Raw genomic sequence first — 12,997 nt, forward strand, 5'->3', positions numbered from 1 at the left:
GATTGAGAAAGTCAGGTAGTGGGGAGGAGGAAAGTGGTTTTTTTGTAAGGTCTTCAATTTTTTTTCTTTTCCTTATAGTTTTTCCCTATTTTCCTGTAGTTTAGGTAATAAAGTGTTCTTTATGTTTAAGCTAAAGCCTGTTTTGCTTATTCCTGGTCACATCTCACAGCAGACACCAGGGTGAGGGCATTTTCATGGGGGGCACTGGCTCTGTGCCAGGCTCAAACCATGACAGGCTGGCAATGGTTTCACAAGGGTAACCTCTCATTGGTCCTCAAAACACGGGGGAAGTCTGCAAGCTTTCCTTCCCATGGGAAAGAACTGTCCTTCTTCTCCAGGCACTCATGGCCAAGATTGGGCTTCCACCTCCAAAATTCCCTATGTCTAAAGAATGCTTCCAGACAAAATCTGCCTTTACTGACAAGTCTGGCTGGCCTTTGCCCAGTGAGGCTCTCACCTGCCTTCCAAACACTGGGGCTCTGTGCTATGGAATAGAACTGCTCTTGTCATCCACGTGCCCATGGCCAGAATTGGGATTTTGACCTCCAACATTGTCTATTGTGACAAAGTGGAGGAGATTGCTGGCTGACAACATTTTGTATGAGGTGGAGGAAGGGGCAGGTCCAGCCCTGCCAGGCCCTGTAAGCCCAACATTGCCCTTTCCTGGAACCCCAATCCCCCCAGAGCCTCCATCCCAGCCCAGCAGTGGCTGCCAGTCCCTGGCACAGCACAGGCAATGCTCCACAGCCACCTCTGCAGCCCCCAGCCCAGCTCCTGAGAGACCAAATGAGCCCAAGTCCCACCTGGGGGAAGGGCCCAGGATAATTAAGGGATATTGAGGGCTGACCAAAAGGCAAGCACACATCTTGACCCTACCTCCTCTTGGAATTTCCATCTGAACTGTGCTTGAATGCAGGAGTTGGTAGCTCTGTGTGTGCTCCTCTAAATCTTTTTTCTCTTTCTCTCTTTCTGTGTCTTCTGATTCCTTACTCTTGCAAATTTTGAGTAACTTAAAATTAAATGAGATAGGAGTTTGTGAACTTGAATGGGTCAAAGTAATGTTTTGAGAAGTCTTTTTGATTGATTACATGCTGTATTAAACCTTTTGCCAAGTTTCTCTTATTTTCCAAGTTCCCAGTAAAGGCGGTTTGTTTGTTTAACCTCTTGAAGATCTCTTGTCAGTATTTCTCCAGTGCATCCAACTCAGGGTACACAAACAATTGGAATTCCTTTTAAATGTCTCCTTGAGAGAGTTGTTTGGGGCATGGAGTCAGGGCTTGTCTGTCCTGCTTGGCACAACCCAGGCAGGGCTTTCCCAGCCACATTCCACACTCCATTTCCCAGCTGTACCCACTGGTGCCTCCAGTGGCACCCCAGAGTTCTGCGCCCCAGCCCCAGGGACGCTCTCCTTGTCTGCCCATTCCCCCACGGTCTCTGGGCAGGGATGGCCTCAGCGGGGGCTGCTGACATCCTCAGCACCTTGGAGGCTGCTGCTGAATTTTCCTGCTCCAGAGGCTTGTTCAGCCTTCAGCTCTTCAGTGCAGGAATTCAGTGTCCCAGGGCTCATTAACATTCACAACACCTTAACAAGCCAAGACTCTTGGAATAATTATATTTCAGTTTACAAGTCTTTTGTGGTTAATTCGACAGATTTCAGAAGGGCAGTCAGAGTGGATGTATTATATTTACAAAGACAGTGAGAAAACTTTTTTTTGGTCCTGTTTAGGTTCTTTTCCCTGTTAATGCATGGATATGTGCAGTCTCCAATTGACATTGAATTCAGGTACCTCCTCATGCAGTTGGAATAGATATGAACATCAAGACCCTTCATGGCTGACAATCAATCAGACTCTGTCCCTATCCCCACCCCACCATTTCCCCCAGTCCAAGCCCTGGCACTCAGAGTAGCCTTGTGCAAATCTGAGCTCCCTCCAGCCCAGGCTGCACCTGCAGCTTTCAGCTCCTTGGCTCCAGCTCCCACCTGCTTTCCTTGCAGAAGGAGCTGCCCAAGACACAGAGGGGTGTTCATTTCTCGTCAGCCAACAAAGCCAAGGGAAGGCACAGCTCCATCAAATGCAAAAGTCATTCCTCTGCTGGATATTAAGTCCACTTTGCACAGCAGACAGTCTCAGAGCAATGGAAAACACCTTCTGTGCCCAGCATAGATCCCAAGGCCCCCCAAACCCTCCCTGCCCCCATTCTGCCCAGATTTGCTCTTTGCACACACGAGTCACATGCTGAAGTCAGGAGCTCCCTCCATACCCAGAGGAAGGATAAGAGAGAAAGGGAATGAAGAGCTCTCCTGTGCAGAGCCAAGGTCCAAGTGCAGCCCCTGCAGTGGGAACCCCAACTCATCAGGTTTGTGTCCTTTGGGCTCAGGGACTGGTTACACTCAGAGGAACAGAAAGGTTTCTTGCCAACAAACACCAGCTGAACATTTGAACAGTTTAATAACCATCACAGCTCTCCCCTCAACTCTCTGGGATGTCCTGGCCACATCAGACATGTCCATTGTCCCCAAGGGATTTCTGTTCTGGAACAGTTTTAGACAAAGGCATAAGAAATGGTAATTTTGTGATAGATATAAATGCAATTAGGATGTTGTCCAATCTGAAATTTATTTTACTTCAAAAAGATTGGGTAACACCCTGAAGCTCAAAGCATGGTGTCACTCAAAGGAGATGTGTTGGAATGACCAGAGAGCATCTGGAGGAAGATATCTGGGAGCAAGGGGAAGGACATAGATATAGCTGCTCTAAAGGAAGAGATGTCCTTAGATGCCATATCACATTTCAACAGGAGAGCTGGAAACACCAGAAGGAAGAGGGTCATGATATATTACACTGAATGTTGGGGGCAACGATAGAGAGGAAGATAAGTATTTCTTCTCCTGCCATCAGTAGAAGAATTCAGTAGATCCAGGAAATTCCTGCTCCAGGTGAGAAAACCTTGGCATTTTTAGAAGTACTTAAATGATCCACATAATAATGATTTGTTTGTATATTAGAAGCTAACAGGTATTAAAATCTGTGCCCCTTTCCAGGCAGACATCAGTTGTGTGCCCATGAACAGGCTGTGCCACTTGTGCCCTGAGGTGCCCAGCTGGGATTGGATCTCTCAGAGAGCACCTGAGGGAGAGCAGAGCACCTTGCAAGCTGCAGGTTCCTGACAGCCCCGCAGGGCTCCCGTCCCATCAACATCTGCTCTGCTCCAGTCTGAAACAGGGCCCAGCATGGTGCTGGGATCATCAGAGTGCTGAGGTGTGTGCTGGAATTCAATGTCCTCCCCATCCCGCAGCAGCCCTGCATTTCCCTGCTGCAGCCTTGGTCTCCAGCACAGCCATGGAGGCTCTTTGGGCTCTGGACTGTTCCTGCAGCCCCCAAGGGCAGCTGAGCTCTGCCTTTGGCACAGTCAGGCCTGGCCAGCGCAGGCCATGCTCAGCAATTTCTTGTGTGTGCCTGGCCTTGCTGTCAGCCCTGGCAGCTGCTGCATGGCCCCTTTGTGGCCCTGTGCTGGCCCAGCCATGGTGGCCCAGCCCCTGAGCAGGCGCAGCCCAGGCCAGGAGCATTGCGGCTGGGAATGGCCCCTGTGCCGTGGTGCCCACAGCAGCCTTGGGGCTCTGTGCCCCATGGCCTCCCTGCTGGGCAGCCTCTGCCAGCTCCTGCAGAGCCCGTGGCACCTGTGGGGCTGCACAGACAGCCCTGCCCCAGGCTCTGCCGGCCTCTGGGCCAGCAGAGAGGCAGCCAGGGCTGACCATGGCCAGGAACAGGCCCTGAGGCCTGCAGGAGGATGGAGCTGGGCCACAGCCAAACTCAGTCCAGGCCAAAGCTGGGCTCAGCAGCCAGGGCTGCCAACACATGGGCACAGAGGCTGGCTCTGACAAATGTCCTGGGCCCCCTCCCTGCTCTGTCCATGCCACCAAGGGCACAGAGCAGCCTCTTCTCTGGGCCACTTGCCTGTTTGCAATGCCTTGCACAGGTGCTGGCCCTGCCCCACAAGGCCTAGCCTGAGTCCTGCCCCTGCACGCTCAGCCAGGCTGAGATGGACACTGATGGTTTCTGGGCCAGGCTCTTTGAGCCCAGCCTGGCTCCCTGCAAGCTCTGCCAGCTGCCCTGAGCTCTGGGCAGCACCAAGGGCCTCTCCCCAGCCCAGCCGGCTCTGGCCCCACAGCTCTGCTCAGGCCAGGCTTCTCTGGGCACTGCCCCATGGCCTCAGCCCCTGGCAAGGGCACAGCAGCAGCTGCAGCTGCCACAGGACTCAGCCCCAGCCATGGGGGAAGGTGCTTGGCCAAGGCCAAAGGAGGCTCCCTGGTTGCCCTGCTCCCCTCGGGCTGAGGTGCTGAGAGCTCTGCAGCCCCTGCTGCCATCCCATCTGCCCAGGGCAGCGCAAGAGCCCCGGCCTTGGGGCCCTCAAGAGCTGCTCCTGCTCCTGCTCCAGGCCCAGGGCCCATCCCAGAGCTGGGGAAGCCACAAAGCTGTGCCCATTTCTGTTCATTGCTGCTCTGATGGGTATGGATCCTCAGCCACTTGGAGGCTGCTGATGAATTTTACTCCTCCAGAGGCCTCTTCTTTCTTGAGCTACTCAGTTGAGGAATTCAGTGAAAAAGGCTATTAAACATTTGTTTAAAACATTTAAACAAGAAAAACCCCTGTGAAAATTTGAAATTTTAAATTCTTCTGTGGTTAATTAGTCAGATTTCAGAGGTGTATTTAATGTGAATACGGTATATTGAAAACTAAGCAGAGAGAACTGGTTTTGTCCAGTTTTCTTTTCTTGTTTATAGATTGGTATCAGCAATGTCCAATTGATATTGACCCCTAACCCCTTGAAATGCAGTCTGAATAGATATGAAAATCAAGATCCTTCATGGCTGACAATCAATTACACTTTGTTCCTACCCACTTTCCCTGTGATCCATGTTGGGAAGACACTGGGCTGGTTATTCTTTTATTTTGGCCCTAATTTTCTTTGGATTCATCTTCATCTCTTTAAAACAGAGAAAATTGGAGTAAAAATCAATAAATTCATCAAAGGCATCTAAAGCCTCACTTTTTACTTGTGTTTCAGGGGATTCTGGAATTCAGGGAGATAATTGGGAGAATTTGGGGGTTTGGGGGGTATTTGGTGTACTTGTTTCCCTTTCTTGGCACTGAAAGAGGCAAGAGGGTTCAATCTGTCACCTCAAAAGCATTGAAAACTACTCAAAACCACCCCAAAATTCCTCAGTTCCACAGATCTTTGGTGTGGAATGGGGTTGGAAGGGGATTGAGCAAAGTGGTCTTCAAATCAGGAGAGTTGAATGGGCATTAGTTGGGGCAGGATGGGTGGAATGGGGTTTGGGAGGTGGGAAATGGGGGAAATATGGCTTGGGAAGGGGGTCTTGATGTCCAGGAGTGGTGGGATGAGTTGGGGTTGGGATTGGGGAGGTGGGTTGGGGTCTGGAATGAGACAGCCAAAGTTTGGGGATGATGAAGGGAGGGGGAGCCCATCACTGAGTGAGTTTTTGAATAATCCACATTCCTGAAGAGATTTTGAGGTATCTCACATTTCTGAGGTGTTTTTTGGGCACTCCCCGGCTCTTGGGGGTTTCCTGAGAGCAGCTCCATGGAGCCCCATTGCCAGGGGTGGTTGCCTTGGGCACGAGCTCAGAGCTGTAGCCAGAGTCTGTTGCCTCAGTGCTGGAGAGCAGAGAAATGATGAATGGCCCCAGACATCTCCAGTGTGTGTTTGGGGGCAGGGGGAGTTCTGCATAGGTGGGGTGGTCACTGTCCCACCCCAGCCACTGCAGCCTCTGGTGCAGCCCCAAAGTGGCTGCCAAGCCCCTGGCACCCCGAAAACCCCACCTGGGAGACGGACCAGAGCAGGTCAGGCTGTGACACGGGTGTGACTGATGCATCCCATGGCTCCAGAGCTCACAGCAGCTGAGATCCAAGACTGACTGTGAATCTCCGTCAAGTGATTTACTGTAATTCAATGCTGTTTAAGATTTCCCAAGTACATAATTCTCTGAAGTTTGCAACTAAAAGTTTGTTCTCCACCCTTCTGCGAAGTTTTTTGTTTTCTCCCCATGGCAATCTGTCCTGCAGGCTGTGCCCCCTGTGCGTGCTGCTCCTCTGCCCTGGCCGGCTGCACTCGCCCATCTCGCTGTGCCCCAGCATTTCTCACTCAGCGTTTCTGTGCCCTCCCTGGGCTCCCTGCCCCCAGCGCTGCCGGCTCCTGGCACACAGAGCCAGGGCAGGAGCCCACCCTGCCAAGGGGCTCTGGGGCAGGGCAGGGGCTGCGATGGCTTCTGAGGTCAGCAGCTGCTCCTGGCATGGTTCCATGGAGACCGAGCACAGCAACGCTGCTGAGCATTGTCCCTGCTGAGGGTCACACACTGCCGGGGCACATTCCCTGTCTGCAGGATTGCTGAGCATTGTCCCTGCTGAGGATCACACACTGCTGGGGCACATTCCCTGCCTGCAGGATTGCTGAGCTGAGGGTCACACACTGCCGGGGCACATTCCCTGCCTGCAGGATTCGTGCCTGACCCAAGCACTGCACTGATGGCTCCAGCATTGCTTTCCAACCAAAACAGGGGAAGGTAAACTGTGTGTAGCTCATGGTATTTTAGAGTGTCTAAAACTCACTAAGTCACCAATCTCAGAGGTGAGATCCATTTGGAATTAACTGGATGGGAAAGTAGTGCAAGATGGAAAAGGGAGCATAGAAATAAATTGAGGAAAATATTTTGGATTGTTTCTTTCAATTTTCATTTCAGGCTGTTTCAGTTTTCCAGGAATCTTCTCTGCAATCCTGTCTGCTCTTTTCAAGAACCTTTCCTGGAGAATGAAGTCAAGCTCCTGTCACAAGATGTGCCACCACCTGCAGCTTCTCTTGGCTTTCCACACTGTGCATGCAGCAGGACTCTTGCAACAAAGCAGGACAAAGGTTTTGGGGACTTGAAAACTTGTCCTTTCTTTTCCTGGTGGAATGGGAAGTTTTGCCATGGGTAAGGTTTTCATTGTTACTGTTCTAGGCTAAGAAAACAGGAGGTGGTACCAGGAATTGTTAGGGAGTACAAGCCTGGCTGAATGCAGAGAAAGAATCTCCAGAGCCTGCAGCCACAAGTGGAGAGTTGTGTGATAATCATTCCAACCTGTCAGTGGAAATCTTGAAAATTATCTGGAATGTGAAAATGCTCTGACAGAGGGAGTTTGTTTCTGAGTTCAATGTAGGTGATTCCACATCTGGTGCTTGGTGCTTAAATCAAGAGCACAATCAGTTCATGATAAGCACCAGAACAAGCCGGACTTCTCAGAGCAGCCAGCTGAAAGAATCTGAAAAGGAGAAATGCAGGGAATGACGGGGGTGAACCTTGCCTGGAAGAAAGGTGATCTTTTTCTAATATCAACTAATCCATTCCCTTGGCTTTTGTCTTTCTTAGCAAGGCCATTTGCATCCCAGATTCCCCATGGAGTGAGAAACCTGAGCTTGTGGAAGTGCCTGAAAGATGCCCTGTTGCTCTGCAGGGACATTCAGGCTGGAACAGGAGCCGGAGCCCTCTCTGGGGCAGCCTCCTCTGAGCTGGAATTTGTGCCGTGCTGGGAGAGGAGGAGGAGGGGGAGAAGGCTGGCGCTGTGTGGCAGGAGCAGGAGGTTTGGGCCTCAGGACATTCCATCTGCGCCGCTGCCCCGCAATGGGTGGCCATGCCCGGGGCTCTGGGCCTGGCCCCGCCTGCACTGAGCTCCCTGGGCTGGGCTCAGGTTCCCGCTGGGACTGGGCAGAGCCTGGGCTCAACTGAGGGCAGCAGCAGTGCAAAACACCTCTGGGCATCTGCGTTTCCTGCTGCTGCTGCTCAGAAGAAGCAATGGAGGGAGTCAAGAAATTCTGGTTTCTATTTCTCCTGGTGGATTTTTTAATTTGATTTGACACTCCAGAGGCAATTTCTGTGATGGCCTCTGGGATTTGATTATATCCAAGGATTATTCCCATATGAAACTTGCCAGGATAGACAGCTCTGACTGGCCTTGGCCTCTTGGGGGCCACCTCTCATCTGCCTTCAAAACACTGAGGGCCTGTGCTTTTCTTCCCATGAAAAAAGCTGTCTTTCAAGTCCAGGCATCTATTGCCAAAATTTAGAATCAGCCTCTGAAATACTTTATATCCAAGGACAGATCCCAGACAAAAACTGCCAGGACTGTTCAGGTTCCCTTGGCTTCCCGAGGGCCAGCTCTCATCTGCATTTGAAACTCTGGGGCTCTATATTTTCCTTCCTATGGAACTGTCCTCTCATCCAGATGCCCATAGACAAAAGTGGGTTTTGGCCTCCCAAATTCTGTCTCTCCAAGGATTCTTCCCTGACAACAGGTCTGGCTGGCTTTGGCTTCCTTGGGGCCACTTGTAATCAGCCTTTGAAACACTGGGGCTCTGCCCTTTCCTTCCTATGGAGAACTGTCATTCCATTCCAGCAACCCATGGCTGAAATGGAATTCCACCCCCAAAACTCCCCATATATCCAAAGGTTGCTTTCAGACAAAATCTGTAAGGACAGACATGTCTGGCTGGCCTTGGCCTCTGGTGACTGCCTCTCATCTGCCTTCAAACCCTGGGGTTCTGTGGTTTCCTTCCTATAGAAAAGAACTGTCCCTCTTGTCCAGGTGCTCCTGGCATCAGGAATTGACCACTGTATAGGGACACAGGAGCTCTGTGCTCAGTGGGATGGAGACTGGGGACAGCAGAGGAGAGCCCTGGGAGGGATTGAAGGGTGGTATCAGAGATTGTGAATCCTTTTGACATAGTAGTGAACATCTGGAGAAAGGAAGAATTATTGCCAAGGTGGGGTCCAGACCAGACACCAAACAAAGGAATATCCCTGCCAGGGCAGGGCTGTGGTGCAGCAGGTCCCCCAGAAGGAGCCTTGTCGTGGGGTGACAGCCTTTATCCCAATATCATGTGTTGTGTCTGGCAGCTGTGCCTTTTCTCTCTCCCCGCCCCCCCCCCCCACCCCGGCAGTCTTGCTACGGCGTGGCGGGGAAGAGAGGAGGGAGTGTGTGACCAGGCACTTTCGCTTTTGGCTTTTGGCTGCTTGGCTTGGCTAGCCGCTTGCTTGCTTGCTTTCTGCTTTTTGCGCTGTTTTTTTTTCCTTTTCTTTTGTTCCCTCTTTCTCACCCTCCCCTGAAGATACTGGACCGGCTCTGGACCTGACCTGAGAGCTCCAGGACACCCGGAGCTTGTGAGAGAAGCTCAGCACCCTTCACAACACAGTCTGATCTCTTTTCTTTTCTTGTGTTGGGGAGTGTTCTTTTGTTACTTGTAAATAAATAGGTTTTGTTTTCCAATTTGCTCCTCCGAGAAATTCCTTCCCGAACCCGGTGTTGGGGGAGGGGTGGTTGGAGGTTTGTTTTGTTTTGGGGGGTTCCCTTTTGGAGATTTCCCCTAATTTGTCCTAAACCAGGACAGTATATTTTTTGGTGCGTTGGCCGGGAAACGGAGGCCAAAAGCAGTGGAAAAAAAAACCTATAACAATAATATTTTGGTTTTGGTTGTTTTGTGGGCATATTGGTGATTCATAATGTCATTTGGAGTGGAAGCCTGCCGGTTTTTCTGGTCCCAAGGGGTTTTTGAAGTTTTAATACCTTTGTGGTCCCTAGGGTTATTTCCTTACCCAAAAATAGCTCTGGTGTTGTCCCTAATAAGTAGCTTTTGTAAGCAGGGGGCACTAACCAGAGTAGTCATTGTGCTGGTCTTATGTGTGATGATGTGTCGGATAAAAATGCTGGACTTTATTTCAGGAATGTATGGATTGTTGTTATGGCTGTGTAGTCAGTTTGTTTGGGGAGAAGAAGGGGAAGGGGTTTTTCAGCCTTTGTCTTCCTTCTTTACCTCCAAATTGTTGACATCTCTATTAGAAAATACTGAATTTCCCCTGAGTTTGAAAGAAACCATCTTTCTGGCATTTAATTTATTAAGCCTTTTCTATACTGTCTGGAGTGTATATAAAATGAAAGCTGAGATTTCTAGAGGGGTTAGACAGACTCCTGATTCAGGAGTAAAACAAAGCAGGAAAAATCTTGACTGGAGTGGGAAATGGGAGGATATGGGCCAGACTTTAAAGGAATTTTCTGATCCTATAGACTGGGACTTTCCATCTGATCAAATTCAGAATCCAGTCGAGGTGGCAAAGTATTTGAGGGAGAAGTGCCATGGTAATACTAAGGAAGAAAGGATTACTGCAGTGAGCTGGGCCTTGGCGTTTGTTTACCGTACTCTGCTAGATACTGTGGAGCAGCAGATAGCAGAAAGGGAACAGGGAGATAAGTTAGTTACTATCCCAGTGACCCAGGCTGCAGCTAACATCCCAGGCTCCAGGCTAGCAGCTGAATCAGACAATAGGCCCCAAACCATGGCTGTTGCAGCTAATACAAGAGGTGGAAAGTGTAAAGGCAAGACCGATCGAAAGGTGGAGGATGATGAGGATGATGCGACCAATCGAAAGGTGGAGGATGATGACAATGATGCAGGAGAAGGACCCTCACCAAAATCAGAGGCCACATCAAGGGGCACAGAATCTGGAGCTAATATTGACTCCTTTTCTCTGAAGGACCTCAGAGGCCTAAGAAAGGATTACAGACGACAAATCAAGGTATGATGAGGGGGGCTAACCCTCACAGCCTCTGGGAACGGGTTCTAAGAAGCGTAGCAGAACGATACCTGTGTACAGATGATCTCTATATGCAGCAGACACGGTGGAAGACCATAGAACAGGGGATCCAACGCCTGAGAGAGATGGTGGTGGGAGAGCTCATTTTCTCAGATGACACAACAACTAGGAATCCAGACCTGGTACCATGCACTCCTGTAATGTGGAGGAAACTTGTGCGACTTGGGCCACCTGAATACGCTTCTGCCCTAGCAATAATGAAGCAGGATGATACATATGAGACTGTGCTCGATATGGCAAAGAAGCTTCAAGCGTATGCAGATGCTGTGCATGGCCCAACTCATGCCAGAATTGCAGCAGTGGAAACCCGACTGCAGAAACTAGAGGACAAAATAGAGAAGAATCATAAGAAATTCTGGGAAGAGATTAAGGAGGAACTTATTCAAATCTCAGCTGTACAAATTAGAGGCCCTGGTGTCCAACGCTGGCGCTCCTTTGATGGGGAGAGAAGGTACATCCCATGGGCTGAGTTATGGGTTTTTCTGCGTGAGTCTGGAGAAGACATGAGGAGATGGGATGGAAAACCCACCGCTGTTTTGGCACAACGGGTGCGTGATTTGAAGAAAAGAGAAAGTATCACCAAAAAGATAGCAGCTCCGGTCGCTCGTAACCGAGATGTTAAGTATGATGATGACGATGACATGTCCGATCCCCTTGAAGGAACTTCTAAGGCATATGCCCAAGGAAAGAAGGACAATCTGGCTTAGAGGGGCCCTGCCTCCAGCCAGGAAGAGGCACGGGAGAACCGGGTTTTTTGGAAGGTGTGGATCAGATGGCCTGGCACATCAGAGCCACAAGACTATGAAGCATTGGTTGACACTGGATCACAGTGTACCTTAATGCCATTGGAACACGTGGGGACAGAACCTGTTTCCATTGCTGGAGTGACGGGGGGATCACAACAGTTGACTTTGTTGGAAGCTGAGGTGAGCTTGACTGGGAAGGAGTGGCAGGAACATCCGATTGTGACTGGTCCAGAGGCTCTGTGTATTTTGGGCATAGACTTCCTCCGGAATGGCTATTACAAAGATCCTAAGGGATTCAGGTGGGCTTTTGGAATAGCTGCAGTGGAGATAGAGGGTATTAAACAATTGAATACCTTGTCTGGACTATCAGAGAACCCATCTGCAGTAGGACTCTTGAAGGTAGAGGAGCAGCGAGTGCCAATTGCCACCTCAACAGTGCACCGCAGGCAGTACCGGACGAATCGAGATGCCGTGATCCCCATCCACAAGATGATCCGAGAGCTGGAGAGCCAAGGGGCGCTCAGTAAAACCCACTAACCCTTTAACAGCCCTATCTGGCCCGTGTGAAAATCTGACGGAGAATGGAGATTGACTGTGGAGTATCGTGCCTTGAATGAAGTGACTCCACCACTGAGTGCGGCTGTACCGGACATACTGGAACTGCAGTACGAGCTGGAGTCCAAGGCAGCAAAGTGGTACGCGACCATTGATATAGCTAACGCATTTTTCTCCATCCCCCTGGCAGCAGAATGCTGGCAGCAGGCCTCAGTTTGCTTTTACATGGAGGGGAGTGCAGTATACCTGGAACTGACTGCCCCAGGGGTGGAAACACAGTCCTACCATCTGTCATGGACTGATCCAGGCTGCACTAGAAGAGGGTGAGGCTCCAGAACATTTACAATATATTGATGACCTCATTGTTTGGGGGAACATGGCAATAGAAGTGTTCGAGAAAGGAGAGAAGATAATTCATATTCTCCTGGAAGCCGGATTTGCCATTAAGAAGAGCAAAGTCAAGGGACCTGCCCGAGAAATTCAGTTCTTGGGGGTGAAGTGGCAAGATGGACGGCATCAGATTCCTGCGGATGTTATTAACAAAATCACTGCTATGTCCCCACCAACTGATAAGAAGGAAACACAAGCTTTCTTAGGTGCTATAGGTTTCTGGAGGATGCACATCCCTGAGTATAGTCAGATTGTGAGACCCCTTTATCTGGTTACCCGCAAGAAGAATGACTTCCACTGGGGCCCTGAGCAGCAGCAAGCTTTTGTCCAGATCAAGCAGGAGACCGCTCATTCTGTAGCCCTTGGTCCCGTCAGGACGGGACCAGGTGTGAAGAATGTGCTCTACTCTGCAGCCGGGAGCCATGGTCTGTCCTGGAGCCTTTGGCAAAAGCTACCTGGCGAGACCCGAGGCCGACCATTGGGATTTTGGAGTCGGAGCTACAGGAGGTCTGAAGATAACTATACTCCAACAGAAAAGGAGATCTTGGCTGCCTATGAAGGAGTCCAAGCCGCCTCGGAGGTGATTGGTACAGAGGCACAACTC

At 50.4% G+C, this 12,997-nt stretch overlaps 1 pseudogene; it reads left to right on the forward strand.

Annotated features, from left to right (window-relative positions):
- The window catches only part of LOC135460817 (uncharacterized), a 72,807-nt pseudogene extending 60,822 nt beyond the window's left edge, over positions 1–11,985 (forward strand).
- The last annotated feature ends 1,012 nt before the right edge of the window (positions 11,986–12,997 follow it).

This window comes from Zonotrichia leucophrys, unplaced genomic scaffold (genome assembly GCF_028769735.1).
Source record: "Zonotrichia leucophrys gambelii isolate GWCS_2022_RI unplaced genomic scaffold, RI_Zleu_2.0 Scaffold_105_152488, whole genome shotgun sequence".
In the NCBI taxonomy this organism is placed as follows: Eukaryota; Metazoa; Chordata; class Aves; order Passeriformes; family Passerellidae; genus Zonotrichia; species Zonotrichia leucophrys.